Source organism: Cynocephalus volans, chromosome 4 (genome assembly GCF_027409185.1).
Source record: "Cynocephalus volans isolate mCynVol1 chromosome 4, mCynVol1.pri, whole genome shotgun sequence".
NCBI classification, from domain to species: Eukaryota; Metazoa; Chordata; class Mammalia; order Dermoptera; family Cynocephalidae; genus Cynocephalus; species Cynocephalus volans.
In genome coordinates, this window is record NC_084463.1 from 100,129,074 (window position 1) to 100,150,490 (window position 21,417).

General features: G+C 42.6%; 1 protein-coding gene, 1 long non-coding RNA gene and 1 pseudogene across 2 annotated transcripts in view; 2 read left to right on the top strand and 1 right to left on the bottom strand.

Moving 5' to 3' along the window:
• POLD3 (DNA polymerase delta 3, accessory subunit) overlaps positions 1-21,417 on the bottom strand; it is a 108,462-nt gene that overhangs the window by 71,757 nt on the left and 15,288 nt on the right. The gene's annotated exons all lie outside the window — the stretch shown is intronic.
• On the top strand, positions 1,437-3,310 carry LOC134374640 (uncharacterized). The gene is made up of 3 exons (XR_010023334.1): positions 1,437-1,586; positions 1,872-2,019; positions 3,226-3,310. It is a non-coding gene; the product is annotated as an uncharacterized LOC134374640 (long non-coding RNA).
• On the top strand, positions 12,491-16,769 carry LOC134376277 (programmed cell death protein 7-like; annotated as a pseudogene).

Genomic DNA, 21,417 nt, shown 5'->3' on the forward strand with positions numbered 1-21,417 from the left:
GTCTCAGGGGCTGATGTTGGCAGACTGCCCAGAGAAAGCCAAAACCTGGGCCCAGCGCCTGGTCACCTGCTCCTCCAGGGCAGTCCCTGGCAAATCATGGTGCTTTGTTTTGTTTTTTTTACTTTACAGAAACTCCCCTGTTTATAGGGGGTAATTAAGTCTCTCATGCCTCATCCTATTTATATTTCGCCTTCGTGTTTTGTTTTGCTTATGAATGAAAGAACAATTTAGCCGTCCTAATCCAAACTGCTGACTCCCTAAAGCAGGTGTTTTGGGGTCTTGAGCAATAGCATTACTACTATAAATACTTAGATGGAAGTAGGGGATTCTGTGCCCAGCCAGCATCAGAGCAAAGCATTTCTCAGATGCCCATGGGTAAGTTTCCCTGGGGGAGCAGAGGAAGGGTGGCCAGGAATGAAAGAAACCCTGGTTAACCCAGGATCAAGCTTCTTTTCTGCTCAGGTATGCCTGTAGTTTCTCAGCCTTATCTCCCATCTGTTCACCCTCATGCTGCACTGCCTGTGGCCCCTGGCTCTGCCACATGTAAAGTGTGTCACCTAGACAAGTCTCTTCCCTCTCTGAGCTTCAGTTTTCTCATCTGTCAAATTAAAGAATCAGATGACCAAATTGGATGCTTCCCTGGGGGTCCTTGTGGAGTTGACACTCTAGGACATCATAACAACACACATAATTGAAGTGCTTCTGAAGGCAGGCTCTGGGCTAGGTGGTGTGTGTGAGTGGATGTGAAAGTGTGCGATTGTGTAGGCGTGAGTGTTTGAGTGTGAGACAGTGTGTGTGTGATCGGGTATGAATGTGTATGTAGGTCATCCTCAAAAAAGATATCCCTGGGGCTTGCTTGAAATTCCAGCTCTGGTGGAAGCCCACTCATCCCACCCCTGCCTGACCCTCCTGAACTGCTTGTCCAGACTCAGATCTCCCAGAAGGTAGAAAGTAAAGACATTGTTCTTGGTGAGACAGCACTGAAGACAGGAATGAGCACTAACTTCAGAGTAAGACTTGGGTTTGAATCCTGGCTCTGCCCTTTACTTTTGGTATGTGACCTTCAGCAAGTTATTTGCCTGAGCCTAAATTTCCTCATGTAGTTAACAGTTCCTTGCTCAGCATAATTGTGAGGCGGGAATGAGATGGGTATGTCAGGTTCCTGGCATAGAACCTAACACACAATGCACTGTCAATCCAGACCAGCCAAGTAACATGTGGGGTCCAGTGCAGAAGGAAAATGTGGGGCCTCTTGTTCAGAAATTACCAAGCATTTCAAGACGGCAACAGAAAAACATTAAACTAAGCACAAGGCCCTTCTGAGCGTAGGGCCCTGGGCATCTACACGGGTCACCTGCTCTCGAAGTTCATTTCCTTCTCTTCCAAGAACTGGTTTGTTGGTTTGGTTCCATTTTAACAGGGAATTCTTAGAGAACAGAGAAGCTTCAAGATCCAAAGAAATGACTCTTCGGTGGTGAGAGGCTGTGTTGGCTCTGACGGGCTAGGAAGGAGCCTTCCAGGGTGCCCTCAAATCAAATTCCTAGGAGGCCTAGAGGACACCTATCCTTCCTGGGCTAACAGAGGAGGTAGGGACATGGGGCCATTCAGCCTAGAGAAGGACTAGAAGGACTGTCCTGTAGTCCCTGAGGCAAAGCTGTCATTGGTTGGGGGAGTCTCCAGGAAGGGCTTTTCTGGAAAGTTCCCCATCCCCAGGGGTCTACAAGGGCCACCTGTCATAGATTTCCCCTGGGTGGGAGGGTGATTTCTAAGGCCCTTTCACTCTAAGATAATAGAATTCCAGAACAGATGATGTTCAGGGAGACGGGAGTGAAGATTCAGGACACCTGTTGCAGTTTCTGTTTGTTCCACAGGCTCTCCTTCTGGGCAGGATCTGGGATAATCAAATAGTCGATCAACAAATATTTACTGATGCCAAATCTGTGCCAAGTCCTGCACTGGGGACTGCGGATCCAACAATGAAGCAGACCCGAATCTCTGCCCTCAAGGGCTCACAGTCTGGTAGGAGAGATAAACGTGAAGATAAATTTTCACCATACTTGGGGTCAGGACTGTGATTTGAAGGAAGCACAGGGTCTGTGGGTCCCCAAGGGAAAGGGTGACAGAAAGGAAAAACAAGAATTTCCAAGGCAAAGAAGAGGTATAAATCTGCCTTGAGGAGGGCATCACAACCAAAGGCTCAGAAGCATGGAAGAGTGCAGAGTGGCTTGGGGAACAGCAGGCCTCCCCACACAAACAGACCTTTCAGGAAAGCAGGATGAGGCAAGAGGCAGAGCCAAAGAACTCAGTAGTGGCTGGATCATCAGGGTCTTGAATGCCAGGCTAAGGAGTCTGGCTAACTCTGCAGACTATGGGGATCCAGAGAAATGATCTAGTTATATCTGAATTTTTAAAATGTTGGTCTGAAACAACAATATCACCATTTATACACTAGAACAGCCAAATGAAAAACACAAATGATATGAAGGTTAACCAGGATATGGAACGATAGGAACTCCCACATATTGCTGGTGGGAGTGTAAATTGGTATAATTGTTTTAGAAGACAGTTTGGCAGTATTTACTGAAGCTGAACGCACACACTCTCCTATTTTCACCAAAAAGCACGTACAAGAATGTCTATAGCAGAACCATTTGTAATAGCTAAACATTCAAAACACCCAAACATCCACTAGTAGTTGACAGGATAAAGACATTATGATATATCCAGTCATTGGAATATCATATGGCAGTGAGAATGCTACTCGCAGCTAGGGTGAATCTAACAAATCTAATGTGAATGAAAGAAGTCAGACACAAAAGAACACATACTGTATCCTTCCACTTATACAAAATTCAAAAACAGGCAAACCTGATTTATGATGTTTGGAGTCAGGGGTTACCTTTGAAGGGTGAAAGAGGCACAGGGGAGCTTCTGAGGCACTGGTAATGTTCTGTTTCTCCACCTGGGTGTTGGTTACATGCATGTACACTTTATGAAAATTCATTGAGCTGTACATTTACAGTTTGTGTACTTTTCTATGAATGTTATGCTTCAATACAAACATTTAATTTTGAAAATGCATTCCACCTACTTTGTGGCTTGGAGGGAGCAATCCCTTAGACAGAGAGCCCAGTGGGTAGGCTGCTGGAATAGGTGGAATAACCTCTTCTTTTTAAAATTTTCTACTCAGCATGCTGTATGTGTTTTGGTGATTTTTTCTTCCAGGCAGGTTAGCTAAGCTGTTGGGAGAAGAGTGATGAATGGAAGAGGATGTCATAGGTAAGGGTGCCTAAATAACCAAGAAACAAAAACCAAGGCTTGGAAATCTCTTCTATCCTTACCCCCACTGTTCCACAAAACCGCTCTGGCCATGGGAATGGGTAGATGAAGGTCAGAGCAGATGAATCACTTGCTTCCTTAACCACTGAGAATATTTTTCCCACTCTGTAAATTCAGCCTCCCTCCCTCCCAGACACACAGGCTTAACGGAGGATTAGACATCATGCATCCTTTCCCAGAGAGTCAATCTTCTTTTCTTTTACCTCTTTTACGTCACCTAAGTCCTTCTGGATCTCCAGGAAAAGAACTGAGGGCCTGGGGCCCAATGACAAGGAAGGAGCTGCTGAGGGAGGTCACTGTTCATTGGGCAGAAGGGATCCTCCAGACCAGAGCATGGCTGAATGCTTGGAAGCTGGGAAGTCAGCCAGCCTTTCATCTTTTGTTTTTTCCTCCTGGGGCTTCCTGTCCCAGAGGTGGATGGAGAGGGGTCATGGGGACTTCCTGGCCTCTACAAATAAACCTTTCCGTTGTCGTTGACCGGGCAGTACTTCCAGGCCAGGCAGGTTGATGGGCAGTAAGAGACAGCAATGCTACCTTCAGAGGAAGTTTACCCCCAATTCCATCAAAGGCACTGCTGAGGTAGAGAAGTGGGCATGTTAGTGGCCAGGACTGACTGCCCACAGTTGAGGATGAGTGAGAACTGGGTGGGAAAGAAGCATCAGAGAGCGTGAGGGCTGGAAGGGCACCTTGGAGGTCATCTAGTTTATTCTCTGTTGATTCCCATTGCCCAGACAGTTCCTGGCACATAATAAGGGCTCAATGGACATTTACTGAATACATCTAGTTCAGCATCTTCATTTAATTGAGCCAGGGAAGCAAGGCACAGAATGGAAAAAAAGTTTTCCAAGGATGCTCAGTGAGTCAAAATCAGAACCCAGACTAGGGCTCAGGGTTCCTGAAACCCACACCAGTGTTCTTTCTACTGGGTTACAATGAGGGCATAGGGGAGGGGAGTAGTATTTTCCTCCTTTCTTAAGCCAAGGGAAATGGGAGGTGTCAAGAAAACCTCTCAGAAAGCTTGACATGTGACCCTAAAGTTTGGGGATTGTAAGATACGGAGTTCGACACACGCTTGAGGTATTTAAAGCAGTGAGACTGAATGGAATTTGTAGGGCAAGGAGAGAGGTGGTTGTACTGAGATCAGACTGTTCTCTCAATGGCCGTGGGTCAAGATGGGTGTTTTTTTTGTTTGTTTTTTTTATTTTTTTTTTATTTTATTTTGTCGATATACAATGTGGTTGATTATTGTGGCCCATTACCGAAACCTCCCTCCAAAGATGGGTGTTTTTGAAGGACTGATGTGGACCTGGAAGGAGAAGGCTGACTTAGGATCTTCTTAAAAGTGACCTGCCCTCAAAAGCGTCACGTGGAGACACTGTGACCCCAACAAAGAGGGTGAACTGCTAGAAGTTTAGGAGTTAACCTGGAGGAGAAGCTTGGCTTTGTCAAGGGAAGTGCAGTTGGAGGCTCCAGGGGAGGATCCCCAAAGGACCCACTAAGGCCTTCCAAAGAGAAAGAATTGATACTGGCCATCTAACTCACCCCAAACGGCAACGTCATATTGCAGTTGGTACCCTTTGTTCTTCATCTTCCCTTCTTGGAGGCAGAGGGGAATTTTGTTTGAAACTAATGAAGCTTAAGTTTCAGGGCACCTCACTTGCATGCGCCTCTTTAGGCCCATAAATTAGGTATTTTTAATTTTGTATTCTTTTCCCTAAGGAGTGTATTAGTTTTCTATTGATGCATAACTAATTACCACAAACTTAGCAACTTAATACAAATTTATTATCTCAGTTTCTGAATACCAGAAGTCTAGGCAGGGCATGACTTAATTCTCTGCTCAGGGTCTCACCTGGCTGAATTCAAGGTGTTGGTCATGCCTGGGGCTCAGGGTCCTCTTACAAGCTCACTGGTTACTTACAGAATCCTGTTCTTTGTGGTTGTAGGACTGAAGTCCTGTTTTCTTGCTGGTAACTAGTTGGAGACCACTCTCAGCTCACATAGGCCACTTGCAGTACTTTGCCATATGGCTCTGTTATGGACTGAATGTTTCTGTTTCCCCAAACCATACATGTCAAAACCCTAACCTCCAATGTGATGGTATTTGGAGATGGGGCCTTTGGGAGGTAATTAAGGTTAAACAAGGTTCTAAGGGTAGAGCCCTGGTCCAATAGGATTAGTGTCCTTATTAGAAGAAATACTAGAGCTCACTCTCTTTTTTCTCTTTCTGTTTTTACATGCATGCACCAAGGAAAGGTCATGTGAGGACACAGCCAGAGTGTGGCCATCTGCAGGCTGGAAAAAGAGCCCTCACCAGAAACTGACCATGCTGGCACCCTGATCTTGTATTTCCAGGCTCCAGATCTGTAAGAAAATAAAGTTCCATTTCCACTCCCTTATGCAGTTTACAACACTGATGTTTGCTTGCTTCCAGGCCAGCCAGAGTGGTCTGTCTGACTTTGTCTTCTGCAACCAGCTGGAGAAAACTCTCTGCTTTTAAAAGGCTCACCTGATTAGGTCAGGCCCACCCAGGAAAATCTCCTTTTTGCCATTTAACAGAATCATGGGAGTGATGTCTCATCATATTCACAGGTTCCACCTACACTCAAAGAGGAGATTATACAAGAGCAAAGGTCATGGGGGGGCACTTGAGAATTCTGCATACTATAAAGGGGGCTGCCCATATTGTATAAACTTCAGCCCCCACAAATCCTGGATCCACTGTGCCTGGAGGGGATCAGAAATAGCTGCTATACAGAAGGGGGTGGGGGGCAGTTAGGAAGGACAAAAGAGGCCTTGTACACCTACCTGCTCTACTACTGCAAGGTTCCTTTGAGTTGGGAAAGGGGACAAATCAACTTTCATGAGCTTGGAGATTTGATATCACACAGGACTAGACTGTTGCTTGGTGATAACATAGACTGGACTTTTCAACACTTAAAAGGGATCAGAGAACTCTCATTATCTGAGGATCAAAACAGAAAACAAATAACCCTGTGGGATCTGCCCAAGATTTCATCTGGTAGTAAAGAAAGACCTCCTCAGTGAATTGAATTTTAGAGAAACTGGTGGGGAAAAAAATATAAGGTTTTCTATGTGCAACAGTATGAGTCCAACTTGTTCAAAAAAATAGTTACATTTGCATTATTGCAGAAGAGGTATAAATACAATAAAACAAATATACAACTCAGTGACTAAAACACATAATAATTCAGGAGGTGGCCAGAGTGGAGAAATTCCTGGACTGGGAGTTGAGAGGTTGGGTTGTAGCTCTGATTCTTTCATTGATCATTTAAGTTGCAGTGTGGAATATATACAAGACAAACAACCCACAGAGAAAAATGGATAAATGATATGAACAGGCAATTCACAAAAGAAGAAATGCAAATGGACAATAAACATATAAAAAGAAATGCAAATTTTAAAATGTAGGATACTGTTTTTCAACAACATGTCTGACAAAAATTAAAAGATTGAGAACATCCAGTCCTTGTTACAGTAAGGGAAAAGAAATATCTTTCCTTCCCATGTTAGGTTCATGGATAAGACCCCTAAAACAAAAGACAAATTAACAAGAGAAAAACATGCAAATTTATTTAATATAAATTTTTCTGTGTTACAGGAGCCTTCATAAGGAAACAGAGACTCAAGAAACAGGTAAACTTGTGTATTTTTTATGCTAGGCTTGATGAAGAAGTGGATAGTCACAGGGAAATATGACTGAATAAAAAAATATGATCTAATGGTAATAAACTAGGGGGAACTTAGCAAGGCCCGATTGTTCAGATTCTTCTCTGTAACCTTATGTCTTCAGAGATAAGGATGTTCCTTTCCTCTGGGAAAAGGGAGAGTATCTCTCAAATAAGGGTCTTATGACATGCATCAGGGGAAGGTCAGAAAATCCTTCCTAGGTTTTATGACCTACTTCAGGGGAGAAGGGGAAGGGGAAGGTGAAAGTGACCTTCCTGCTTCTGTTATTTTCTTAAATGCCAAGGTGCCATATTTGGGGGTAGTGTATTGTGAACCCCATCAGTAAGGAATGAACATTATTACACATTGCTGATGAAGGTGTAACATTACACCGTGATCTGTATGGAAAATATTCTGGAAGAACCTACTAAAATTTAAAATATATATACCCTTTGGCCCAGGAATCCGTCTTTGAAGACTATGCTTTTTGGACCAAAACTATCAGTACATAAAAATTTATGTACAGGATGTTTAACGGGAACATTGCTTACAGTAGCAAAAACTGGAAATATTCTGAATGTCCAACAGCAGAGAAATTATCGAATATATTTTTGTACATATATTGTATTATGGAATATGACCTAGCTACTTAAAAAACTAGTTATATATATACCAACCTGGAGGAATGACTATGAAATATTAAATGAAAAAGCAAGTTGCACAATAATGTATATTGCACATCCCTGTTTTGTTTTTTTTTAAAGATGACCGGTAAGGGGATCTTAACCCTTGTCTTGGTGTCATCAGCACCACACTCAGCCAGTGAGCGAACCGACCATCCCTATATAGGTTCTGAACCCGTGGCCTTGATTTTATCAGCACCACACTCTCCCAAGTGAGCCACAGGCCAGCCCTTGTTTTTGTTTTTTAAGAAAAGGAAAAAAGGCCGTGGCTCACTCGGGAGAGTGTGGTGCTGATAACACCAAGGCCACGGGTTCGGATCCCTATATAGGGATGGCCGGTTAGCTTAATGGGTGAGCATGGTGCTGACAACACCAAGTCAAGGGTTAAGATCCCCTTACCGGTCATCTTAAAAAAAAAAGGAAAAAAGAAACCCTTTGTGTGCCTATATTTTTGTGTTAGCAAAAAGAAAAGTGTGGTGAGTTACACAACTTGGTGTTAATATTGGTTAATTTGGGGTGAAGGAGTGGAGAAGGTATTAGAGGGAAGAAGAGGGAAATTATTAACATGTGTTTTATATGTTAATTTTTCATTGTTTGACCTATAAAGAGTACTATTACTCTATTTTTTTTTTTAAGTATGCTTTAAAAAGGAAAAGGAAAGAAAAAGCATAGGTTTGGCAGTCAGAAAAACTTAAGTTTGAATCCCTGTTCTATCACTTACTAGCTGGGTAACCATGAACATCTTATTTGAACTTCTCTCTGAGCCTCAGTTTCTTGTCTGTTAAAATGGGGGTATTACCTAGCCCCTGGAGTTATTGTGAGGATCAAATGAGATAATGCATTTAAGTGCTAAGCACATAGTAGGTACTCAGATAAATGTTAGCTATTATTAGCTCTACTCAGGACTGGATTGACTTGGAAGAACCCTGAGCAGGTTAATCATTTGGCACCTTGAAGCAGTTGGGTCTCTTCAGGAAAATAGAATTCACACTAGTTACTTCAACAGAGAGAATTTAATGTAGGAATTTAGTAAAATGGGTAGCAGATGACTAAAAAGAAGTAACAAGGAGATAATAACCAAATAAAGCAGATACCTTCTCCAGGGATGGGAGAATAAAGGGAAGAAGATAGGGTTATCAAAACCTATCTGACATTTGGGCTTGCTCTGAGAGAGCCTCCCCAAATCTGCAAACTGTCACCAACTGCTGCTGTCAAGGTGAAGGGCCTTTGCTGGGGTGAGGCTGACAGTAACAGGAAGCAAACAGGAGGAACAAATCTCTTCTCCCTCCTCCAGTGTTCCACTCTTCCTCTAGAGCCCTCTATAGAGGCAGCCTAACAGGGGGCCAGGCTGGTAAAGGAGAAGTGTGATTTGTAGAGTGCCAGCCCCAGCTACTCTGAGTTTGGAAGGACAGATTTGTAGCTAAGAGACACTAGCACCCTTTCCTCAAATCGGCTTAACCTACTGTTCAGCAAGTTAGAGAACAAATGAGTGCTGTAAAGGGGAAGGTCAGCACGGAGGACCAGCAGTGGAAGTACTAATCCTCACATTTATTTTTCAGGGCAATTCAGCCTGGACCCAAACTTTCATGCTCCCTTCCACAAAACAACAGCCCTTTGTTTTTTGTTGTTGTTGTTGTTGTTGTTGTTGTTGTTTTTAAAAGATGACCGGTAAGGGGATCTCAACCCTTGGCTTGATGTTGTCAGCACCACGCTCAGCCAGTGAGCAAACCGGCCATCCCTATACAGGATCCGAACCCGTGGCCTTGGTGTTATCAGCACCGCACTCTACCGAGTGAGCCATGGGCCAGCCTCAACAGCCCTTTGTTTATCCAATGCAGCCTCCTTAGGAAGCTGTTGAGAGTTCATTGCTATTCATCCCCATCTTAAATTACTTGCAACTACTAGAGTACTCTGCTCCAGAGGAGTTCTGATATACACAATTTTGCCCACCTTGTTAAATTTCCAGCAATATTTTGGCACCATCTCTGTAGGTATAACATTGTTTCTAATTTACTATCTTGGCTGGGTAAGGTAGTTTCAGAGACTTCCATTTGGCCTTTCCTGTTATGATAGCTCTTACCCCACAGGCCAAGGACTCAATGTAGAGTTGTATCAACTACCAAGTATATCAATCTCAATTATACATTTGAAGATGTGGGAAATGATCACTAAGTATTGCTGCAAACCTGGTGAACTCACTTTAAGTTGGGTTATCTATTATCTGGCTCCCATAGGCCCCCACTCTAAGAGAGAAGCCATGATGATGTGTTGGATCTCTGGGCATAATTGTCAACTTGGACCCTGTATCTAACAGTTCTTCAAATATGTGGGTGTTCTCTTTCTACAGAGGTGGGGGAAGAACTGGGGGAAATCACTACCATGTTTATTAGTCAGAATATTGTAGGGTTTGTAGGGTTCTTCCTCCTGGGAAACTAGTCATTCTTTAATCAATGGGTTCTTGTCTGAAAAGTCGCTCAAGAACATTAACATTTAAATAGGGTGACTGCCATCAACTTCTGGTTATCCGTCCTTGATTTCTGCTGATGATACGAGCTAGTACTCTTGTTGGTTGTCCATCTATCTTGCCATATTATAATAACCATCTTCCTAACTCTCAATGGGTCAAGTCCCTTTGGCTAACACTCCAGACCCTTTTGCTCATTCTAAGTATTGCCTCCTCCTATACTCTGGTTTCTCTTCAGAGCGTATAAATCTTTCGCCTTTTACTAAGTATTGCCTCCTGGCCTCTATCATTTCATGATTCTGTCATCCCCCTTGCTATTAGTGTGCCTAGTTCTGTAAGTTTCTCCTTCCATTAAGCCCTGGTGTACAGAGGAGAGCCACTGTAAGGAAAATGAAAAATGGTCAGACTCCCTCAGCTGTTCAGAATCTTACAGAGCATGACCTAGTATGATTGTTGTAAATACATTAATTGTGCATGAGCAGCCAAGTGTTTCTTGGCTGTTGTCTGATGCAGATATGTTAACTGTACATGTGCGCCCAGGTGTTCCTTGGTTATCTCTCACACCCAGGTGTTCCCTCGTTATCTGACTTAAGTATAAAGCACAAATGGTTCTGATCCACAGTGCCCCTGGGATGCCTCCCGGGGTGCCCCCCGGGATGCCCCCAGGAGGCTACCGGGCGGCAGCAGCTGCGGCTGGGGACTGAGCTCACATCCGAATAAAGCATGTCAACCTTGCCAACGGCTCCCAGGATCTTTCCAATTACCTAGCTCGTGACCTGCATATGAGGGGTCTGTGACCCAGTCTGCACAACGGATTTAAAGGGTCTGTGACCCAGCCCAACAGCCACCACTGAACGTTTTAGTACCGCTGGTGCCTCTCTCACCAGCACATTCCTTGTGACTTTAGTAAATGGTGTAAATTTCTTTGAAGCAAAGCTATCTGGTGAGTCTTCTGGCCTTACATAGTATATCAACTCCAGTACACCCACTTCCCTGAGTCTTTTAATCCTTTCCTACACAATTTGCATTGGCATTTCTTGCATTTTAACTTACTGTGAGCTGTCATTTTTTCCCATGCTTCTAGGTGCCATCCTAATACAAGTTTGCCTATCTACTAAATGAATAAGCTGTCCTATCTAGTCTCATGTTCTGATCTCCTTGATAAAGCCTCCTCAGAATCCAATCCTATGTGTAAACCCTGGCTCATGCTAACAAGTGATGGCTAGGTCTTGCAGCTCCTTTGCCAAATGGCCTCTTCTTCCTTTATCAGGCCCAGCACATCCCCAGCTGGGTTATGCCATGACTTAACCCTAATTATAGGCCTAGTGACCAGGAGAAGAGGTCAGGGCAGATCTTGAGGGAGGCACATTTTGTCTTGAGGGTCTGAATTCTCTGCATTGCCTTCAAACAAGTGTGGGAAGGAGAGAGTGCTAGCTCTTAAGAGAAGAGGGGGGCTACTTCTGCATATTCAGAGGATTTAGAGGAGTCTGGGAATTCAAAATACACCCAGATGTCCCCAACCTAAGTGTCAGTTATATTAACCTTGTTGTATCCAACCTGCCTTGGTTGGTCATTTAATCATCTCTGGAGCTCTACTATTGTACTCATTCCCAGCCCAGGTATTTAGCTTTCTCCACCCTCCTGCTGTAGGAGATGAGAGCCTTTTTGTAAGATTTCACACTTGGCTTTTGTTGCCTATTAATTGCCTGCAGCTTTTCATTATATTTTTCTAGGATGTCCAGGGACATAGCAATAGTCATTCAATTCTGTTAAAGTCACTCAATTTCCATAATAGGAATCATTACTGTCTCTTCTATACTTCCCAAATGCCAAATACATGACACAAGCTAGTGCATTCCCTGCATAGCTATACCACCCTAATTCACCACTGGTGAGAGCTTTTACAATTGGACTGCTACCTTGTGCCAGGTGTTGCCTCTGCTCCACCTATCGCCAGTAATGAGGTCCTCATTGCTAACTAGGTGGTGAGAAGTCCAGCTTTAGAATCTCGTCTCACAACCTGTTTTTTAAAAAAAATTTTTATTACTAGCACCAGTTTCTACAGGTTGGGTTCCCAGATGCAGATGCTGATATGGAGTATGGTCTGCAGAATACTTTTGTGGGATCCATACCTGTGGAAGGGAATAGAAGGAAGAAAAACACAGCAAAGGGAAAAGCTCAAATGCTATTCAGGTCTGACAAAGCTTCAGCCTACCCATGGGGACCTCTGGAACATTCGTAACCCATCAGAGTTGTCCCATGGTGGGACAAAATGGCCAAGCCTTTATACCCATGCCTTGCTTAGTTGCCTAACATGGGCTGCCCCAGGAAGGGCAGGGCCTTGGGTGAGGCAGCTCTCTATATAGCCAAGGCAAATCCTGAAGAAGCTGACAGCTAGAAGTTTTCTGCTGGCAGCACTCCCAGTATTTGGGGCAACAAGTCCTTCTTGAAGGGAGATCTGGAGAACATATGTAGGTCTATCACAGATGATATGATAGTCATTTTATATACATCATCTCACTTAATCCTCATAATAACCATCAAACACAAATAGTACAGATAAGGAAACTGAAGCTCAGAGAGACTGAAGAATTTCCCCCAAATAATTAGCATTTTTAATCCTCTCCAGCTCTGAATTGCAGAAGGTAAATTCCTGGCAAGTGCAACCAAGAGGTTGGGGGCTCTCTTCTTTCACCCAGTCCCCACTCATGGGGTACTCATGTACCCCAGATACAGCAGGCTAAGGCTGAGAATACTGAGGTCCTGGTCCCTCACTCCACCTTACTCAGAGAGAGGAGGTTCCATTCAGAAAGAAGAAAGCCTAGAAGACCAGAGGCTATCACCTCCACCCATAACCTAAAGCTCAGAGATTTTGCCTAGGAGGAAAATCAGCCTATTAAAACAGAAATCTCTGAAGTGCTTCCCAAATGAACTGATTTTACTTGAATAAAAGTGTGGGAAGTTCAAGACCAGGGTGCTCTTGAAAACAACAGAGATTTAAGCACGGGGGGGGGGGGGACAATTAAGAGGAGGCTGGTAGTTCTTGACAGCAAAAGGCTAAACCATAGGTCTGCTATTTTACCAGAGAGAACCAGGGAAAGAGACAGTAAAAAGAGCCCTCCTGGGGTCAGAATAAACCTCAAGGCCTGGCTTCAAAATTTACTTCTGCAAACATATCTGTATTTAATTAAATCAGGGTGTAGTAAAATTTATGCCTTAGGACATATTGAAAAGAAGAGAGCAATCAGCCAGCAATTAGTGGAACCTGACAGCTGGGTGTGATAACAAATGAGGCAGACAGCTTAACAGACAGGTCAGGAAAAGAGACAGAGTCCTGTTAAAACAACTGTTACTCAAGGATGACTGTGAACATGCCCAAGGTGTGTCCACTGAAGAGTGGCATCAGAGTCTTCACATTGTAGGGGAAATAGACTTCTTTGAAATAGTCCAGGCAAATTACTAAACAAATAAACAAGCGAACAACAATAAAAATAAGTCCCAAAGAGGGGAGAAGGGAATCGATATCCAAAGTGCCTACAGTGTGTTACCTAAAGTGTCCAGTTTTTGACAAAAAATTGAGACATGCAAAGAAACAGAAAAGTGTGATCCACACACAGGAAAAAAAGCAGACAACAAAAACTGCCCATGAGAGGGCCCAGATGTCAGATTTAGCAGACAAAGATTTCAAAGCAACCCGTATGTTCATGCATTTAGTGCCCAAATGACTCAAAGAAGCATGCTTAAAGAATTAAAGGAAGACATAATGACAATGTTTCATCAAATGGAAAATGTCAATAAAGGTAGAGAAACTATAAAAAAAATAACCAAATGGAAATTCTGGAGTTGAAAAGTCTAGTAACTGAAATGAAAAATTCACTAGAGTAGCTTGACAGTAGGTCTGAACTGGCAGAAGAAAGAATCGGCAAACTTGAAGATAGATCAATAGAGATTATGCAGTCTGAAGAACAGAGGAAAAGAATAAGAAAAAATGAACAAAGAGTCAGAGAAATGTATGACATCATTAAATGCACCAACATATCTGTAATGGCAGTTCCAGAAGGAGAAGAGAGAGCAAGGAGCAGAAAAAATATTTGCAGAAATAATACCTAAAAACTTCCCAAGGTCAATGAAAAAAATAGAATCTTTACCTTCAAGTAGCTCAGTGAACTCCAAGTAAGATAAATACAAAGAGATGCACACAGATATATCATAGCAAAAGTGCTAAAAGACAGACTTTTGAAAGCAGCAAGAGCAAATTATTTGTCACACACAAGAGAATGCTGAAAAGACTAACAGTTGACTCTGTATAAGAAATAATACAGGTCAGAAGGCAGTGGGATGGTATATTCAAAGTGCTGAAAGAGCTCTTTATGGCTGCTCTGCCAGCTAAAAAATTTCTCCAGGTGTGGAATTCCAAACTCAGTGACTGCTGGTGAAAAGTGTTCATGCCTGTTGGAGGTCAGCCCACCAGCTGTGCAGGAGCCTAGCACCTAATGGGACCTCATTATAAGAAATAGCACTAATGTAGCTCCTTGCACACAGCAGATGCACATAGGAGAAGATAAGATGGCATAAGGCAGCCCCTCACTGGCTCTGTGGGCAGATGGATGGCTAGAGGCAGCCAGTCCTTGCCTCTAATGCAAAGAAAGTCCAAAGCAACAAGTAGTCACCTGTGGAATAGGGTGTATAGGAGAAAATGACGGAATGTGGCAAAATAGTGAGGAAGACTCCCCCAAGATCTGGAAATTTGAGACAGCAACATAAAAAGATAAGGGAAACACCTAGCCAAGACTGGTGCAGAGACTGGAGAGACCCTGCACTGCCGGGACAAGGTGTGTGGGGGGGAGCGTCTGTGGTCGGTGCTCCCCCTGCAGATGCCCACAATTCAAGCTGTGAGGTAACCATGCAACTCTCATGGGCAGTGAGCCCAATGTGGGGAGCCTCTGCATTTTTCCATAGGGGAAGTGCACACTGAATCCTCCCACCCCCCTCGGTCCCAGGCTGCTGCTGGATGTCGCTATTTGGGGATAGGAGCCAGGACACAGAGACCCGCCCAGTTCTGACAAGCCTGTCAGAGCCTCCCACTTTGGTGGAGAGGGTGCAGGGAATGAGCAGGCCCCTGATAGTCTCTGGTGAACTTGCCTAGATCCATGCCCAACTCCCCTTGGGAACTCAGAGACCCTTCCAATTCATTAAGCCCATTGGAGCATCCTATCCCAGTGGAGATGGTTTGGGGAGTGTGCTGGCCACTGTGGTAAACTTGCCTGGATCCACACCCACTCCACCACCAACCCTCCTCCCTGGGAACTCAGAGAATCATCCGACACAGCGATCCTGCCCACCCGGGTGTAGAGGGTTTGGGGAGTGGGCCAGCCACTCCTGGGTGGATGCAGCTCCATGTGTCTCTGATCCATGCCCACCCACCTTCCCACAGGAATTCAGAGACCCGCCCAATTCAGCAAGCCCACCCAGTGAAGAGAGTGCAGGGAATGAACTGGCACGTCCCAGGTGCATACAGGCCTGCATCTCTAGTAAACTTGCCTAGATCCACATACTGTAGTGGGAAAGCTCCAGAGAGCCTGCCCACCTTGCCTAGGTACTCAGTGAAGTGCCCTAGCACTTCTCCCAGGGGTGTGCAACCCTCTCAGTACCCTTGCAACTCCACCAACACTAGCAGAGGAACAGTCCATTGCCACAATACCTACCCCAGAAATCAAAGCCCCAGAGGCCCTGTGTGAGACCAAAGCCAATGGCATGGCCTGGGCCCTGCTGCATGCTCAGGCTGTGCCACTGTGCACCAACCTGGATGAGCAGCTATAGCCACTGACTCAGGCTGCCTATGTGGGTGAGGTGCAACAGAGGCTGGAGAGAGTCTGGTGCTGCTGACTGTGGCTTTGTAAGAGGGCCCAGGAACCCAAGGCTGAGCAAAAGGCAGAGGCCACTTGGGTAGTGGAATGCAAGCAGGAGATTCACTGCTGGAGGGTCAAGTGCATGCAGGAGGTGGAGGAGAAGAAGTGGGAGCAAGAACTCAAACTGCTGCTGATGGTTTATTATCTGAAGTGAGGAAAAAAACAAGCAGGCACCAAAAGAATGATGGACATTCTTCAGGCTTTGAAGAAGGTGAGGAAACTGAGGAAAGAGGCGGCAGTGAGGAAAGGTATCTTGTCCTCTAGCATCAACAGATGAGACTTTTAAGCATCATCTTTGGCAACTGAGAAAACTTTATTTTAAAACACTCTGAACTCTATGAAACTGAAGAGAGAACCCTCAGAGTTATGTTGGAAGGAGAACAAGAGAAAGAGAGGAAAAGAAACAGAGAAAAGAAAAAGAAAATGTTACTTCAGAAACATGAAATTGAGTCCAAATTATTTGGGGATCCAGACAAGTTTCCACTTTCTCACTTCTTGCAGCCTTTCCAGCAGTTTTGCCTCCAAGCTGAGCACTTGCTGCCAACACTCATCAAAATAAGGCATGATTGGGATCAGTACCTGGTGCCATCCAATCATCCCAAAGGCAACTCTGTTCCTCAAGGATGGGTCCTTCACCTGCTCCCCAGCAATGACATCTGGGCTACTGCTATTAAGCTGCATTAGTAAAGATGTCCAGCCAATGCTGTTTCCAGCTCTAAACATTTTACTAATTTTCTTTTCTTTCTTTATTTATTTTATTTTATTTTATTGTCTTTTTCATGACCGGCACTCAGCCAGTGAGCGCAACCGGCCATTCCCATATAGGATCCAAGGTGGGAGCGTCGCCGTGCTCCCAACACCACACTCTCCTGAGTGCGCCACGGGCTTGGCCCCTACTAATTTTCTTTTAAACAGGGTTAGTGAATAACTTCATGATCCCCTTTTACAATATCTTACTCTCTGCATCAGTTACTCTTTTCTTCTCCACAACACACAAAACAAAAACCCAAAGATCTGCAAATGCACCAGCGGTGTGAAAACCTGCAGTGAATAACCTGGTCTCTTCTTTGTAATATATCACTTACAGTGAAATGTATCTTCTATGCCTTAGTGTTTTAGTGATGATTATGGGTCTTTTTTTAAAAATAAAGTAGAAACAAAATACTCTTTTTCTGGGCACTGATACTCTTCCCCCACCCCCTTTCGTTTTTTCTCTTTCTGCTTTATTTGGATGGTTAATAGTGCCATGTTGGCAAGTATAATCGAGACTTAATCCCATCTGGGATGTTCTTTCCATCTCAGCTTATAAGTAAAGCTTTCCATTCTTTAACATTAAAAAAAAAAAAGGTACTCAATATCCTCTCTCTCTACCACACCCACCACTAGCTGTTCAATTTCTCTCCTTCCCTTCACTAACTTCTTAGAAGAGAGCCTGATTAGTTATGCGGCTATCTGGTGCTGTGGACTAAACTGCAACTCCTAGGACCTAGGTGACTGAGGTTATTACCACAGACAGTGGCCTTGGTTCACGAAATTTGCCTCTGTTTTGAAGGGTTTGGTCCAGAATGACTTGTTAGTTTACTCTAACTTCCCTCTGTGGTGTAAATAAACTTATTCAGTGCAGGTGTGTGTTGGGTACATTTAGCAGCCCTTCCACCAATACTGAGTGTGAAGACAAGCTTTATACAAAACCTCCTTACCTTTCCTACCCAAAGAACCCTCTAATTTCCAGGAGGAAACATCAAAAATGCTTTATCTTTGGTTTTGTTAATCCCAGTTTTGGTGTAACTTGGGAGGCTTCTAGTTAGGAAGATGGCAGTGGCTGCAGGCTGGGCCGCCAGAAAATATGGTGGCTTAGTCTTTGGTGGTCATGTAGAGAACTTAGAAAACCTGAAGAGTACCAGTACCCAAAATGGATTGTGTTTTAATGGACAATGACTATATTCTCCCATGTCAGAAGGATCCTAATGAGATTACCTGGAGGTCTAGTTGTTCAGAATTTCCAAAGATAGAAATTTATTTCCCTATGGAAGTGCGACCTTAACCTTACTCCATCACATTGTATGAACTGGTATAGCTATGAAATTTTCTTAGGAACTCAAGCTTACAAAAACATCCATGTAGTCAAAGATAGGGGAAAAGCTAATAAAAATAATAAAATTTATTTTTTATACTCAAAAGAAAAAAAGAAATTGACTCCAACAGTGACTCCAATGACTCTGTACAAGGTCACTCACCTTAGCTTAGGGAGCACTGAGTGCACCGGCACACCCTCAAGGTACTTGTGGCCCTGATCACAGCCACAACAACCCTACCCAGTGTCAAACACCCCAACAAGACACTGACAAGGACCCCACAACCTAGGCCATGAAGGCACCTACAGACAACTCCAAAATCAAAGACAGTCAGAGTCACATGACTGCACTACTGCACTCACCCGAAACCAAACATAAAACACCCAAACTGACTGTCAATATAGAACATTTCTATATGTAAAAGTTTCTCCCTTCAAAGACAACTCCAAAAATTAGAGAGGTGATGATACCACCAGATGCCCAGACATCAATGCAGAGATACAAAAAGCATGTAAAACAGGGAAACATGACACCCCCCAAAGAAGACAAAAATTTTCCAGTACCAGACCCCAGGAAACTGATGAAATGCCTGAAGAAGAATTTCAAAAGGTAATCTTAAGGAAACTCAACATGATGCAAAACAATAAAACAAAAAAACCCTCCAAAACAGAAATCACAATGTTGTCAGAAAAACAACGTTTTTGTTTCTCATCCAGGGCCTGAATGAGAAACTCAATGAAGAGATAGATATCATAAAAGAGAACCAAGCAGAAATCCTGGAAATGAAGAATTCATTCAACAAAATAAAAATATACAACTGAGGGCTTAACCAAGAGGCTAGAACAAGCAGAAGAAAGAATTTCTGAACATGAAGACAGGCTTTTTGAATTAACCTAGTTGGACCAAGAGAAAAGAATTTTTTAAAAATGAAGAAAACCTACAAGATCTATCAAACATCCTTAAGCATATTCACATTTGTATTTTTTTTTTTTAAAGATGACGAGTAAAGGGATCTTAACCCTAGACCTGGTGTTGTCAGCACCACACTCTCCCAAGTGAGCTAACCAGCCATCCCTATATAGGGATCTGAACCTGTGGCCTTGGTGTTATCAGCACCACACTCTCCCAAGTGAGCCACAGGCTGGCCCTTGCACATTTGTATTATGGGTGTACTGGGAGGGCAAGAGAAAGGAAAAGGCATTAAAAGCATACTTAATGAAGTAACAGTTGAGAACTTCCCAAGTATTGGGAGAGATATGGTCTCCCAAATCCAAGAGGCTCAAAGATCCCCAAACACATTCAACACACAATAAAATGCTCCCTAAGACACATTATAGTCAAATTGCCAAAAGTCAAAGACAAAGAAAGAATTCTGAAAGCAGTGAGAGAAGAGTCAAGTCACCTATAATGGAATCCCCATTAGATTAACAGCAGATTTCTCAACAGAAACCTTGCAGGCCAGGAGAACATGGGATGATATATTCAATGTGCTAATGGAAAAAAAAACTGCCAGCCAAGAATAGTATACCCAGCAAAGCTATCCTTCAAAAATGAAGGAGACATAATGTCTTTCCCAGACAAACAAAAATGCAGGAATTCACCACCACAAGACCAGCCCTACAAGAAATCCTCAAGGGAGTACTATATCTGGAATCAAAAGAGAGACGACTACCATCATGAATAAACCAGAAGGAATAAAACGAAGTAGTTGAGCAGATATGCGAATGAGAAAGAGAAAGAAAAATGGTATCTTATCACTACCAAAAAAACAAAAACAAAAACAAAAACCAAACAGCAAAGACAAACAATAAAATGGAAGCAAAGGAAAAAATATATATATAAAACAACCATTAAAAAAGGATAAGAGTAAGACATACCTTTCAATAATAACCTTAAATGTAAATGGATTAGATTCCCCACCTAAAAGATGTAGACTGGCTGAATGGATTAGAAAACTGGACCCAGCTATACACTGCCTGCATGAAACTCACTTCACTAGTAAAGACACACATAGACTAACAGTGAAAGGATGGAAGAAGATTTTCCACACAAATGGAAACCAAAAATGAACAGGATTTGCTATACTTATAATAAACAAAATAGACTTTAAAACAAAGACTATAAAAAGAGACAAATAAGGACATTACATAATAATAAAGGGATCAATGTAGCAAGAAGATATAACAATCATAAATATATATGCACCCAACATCAGAGTACCAACATATATAAAGCAAATGTTACTCAATCTAAAGGGAAAGATAGACCCCAATAAAATAATACTTTGGGACTTCAACATCCCTCTCTCAGCATTGAATAGATCATCTACACAAAAAATTAGCAGAGAATTATTAGATTTAAACTGCACTTTGGACCAAATGGACTTAACAGACATTTACAGAACATTTCATCCAACAACTTCACAACATACATTCAACTCATCAGCACATGGATCTCTGGGATAGACCACATGTTAGGCCACGATTCACACCCCAACAAATTTTAAAAGATTAAAATCATATCAGGTATTTTTTCAGACCACAATGGAGCAAAACTAGAAATCAATAACAAGCAAAACTTTGGAAATTATACAAATACATGGAAATCAAACAACATGCTCCTGAACAACCAATGAGTTAAAAAAGAAATAAAGCAGGAAATAAAAAAATTCCTTGAAACAAATGAAAATACAAGCACAACATATCAAAACCTATGGCATACTGCAAAAGCAGTACTAAAAGGGAAAATTATCACCAAAAATGATTACACCAAAAAAGTTGAAAGATCCTAAATAAACAACCTAATGTTACACCTCAAGGAACTAGAAAAGCAAGAGTAATCCAACCCCAAAATTAGTAGACAGAAATAATAAAGATTAGAGCATTACTAAGTGAAAGAGTACAAAGAGATGATACAAAAGATCTATGAAACAAAAAGTTGGGTTTTTTTGAGAAGATAAACAAAATTGACAAACTATTAGCTAGACTAACCAAGAAAATAAGAGAGAAGACCCAAATATCAAAAACCAGAAATGAAAAAGGAGAAATGGAAAAATCATACTATTTTATGATTCTTATACTATATGTGAAATGGCATAATATCACTTAAAGATAGACTGTGAAAGTTAAAGATGTATACTCTAAACCCTAAAGCAATCACTAAAATAACAAAACAAAGAGTTATAGCTAATAAGCTAACAAAAGGGATAAAATGGAATCATAAAAAAATTTAATTATAACAAAAGAAAGTTGAGGGAG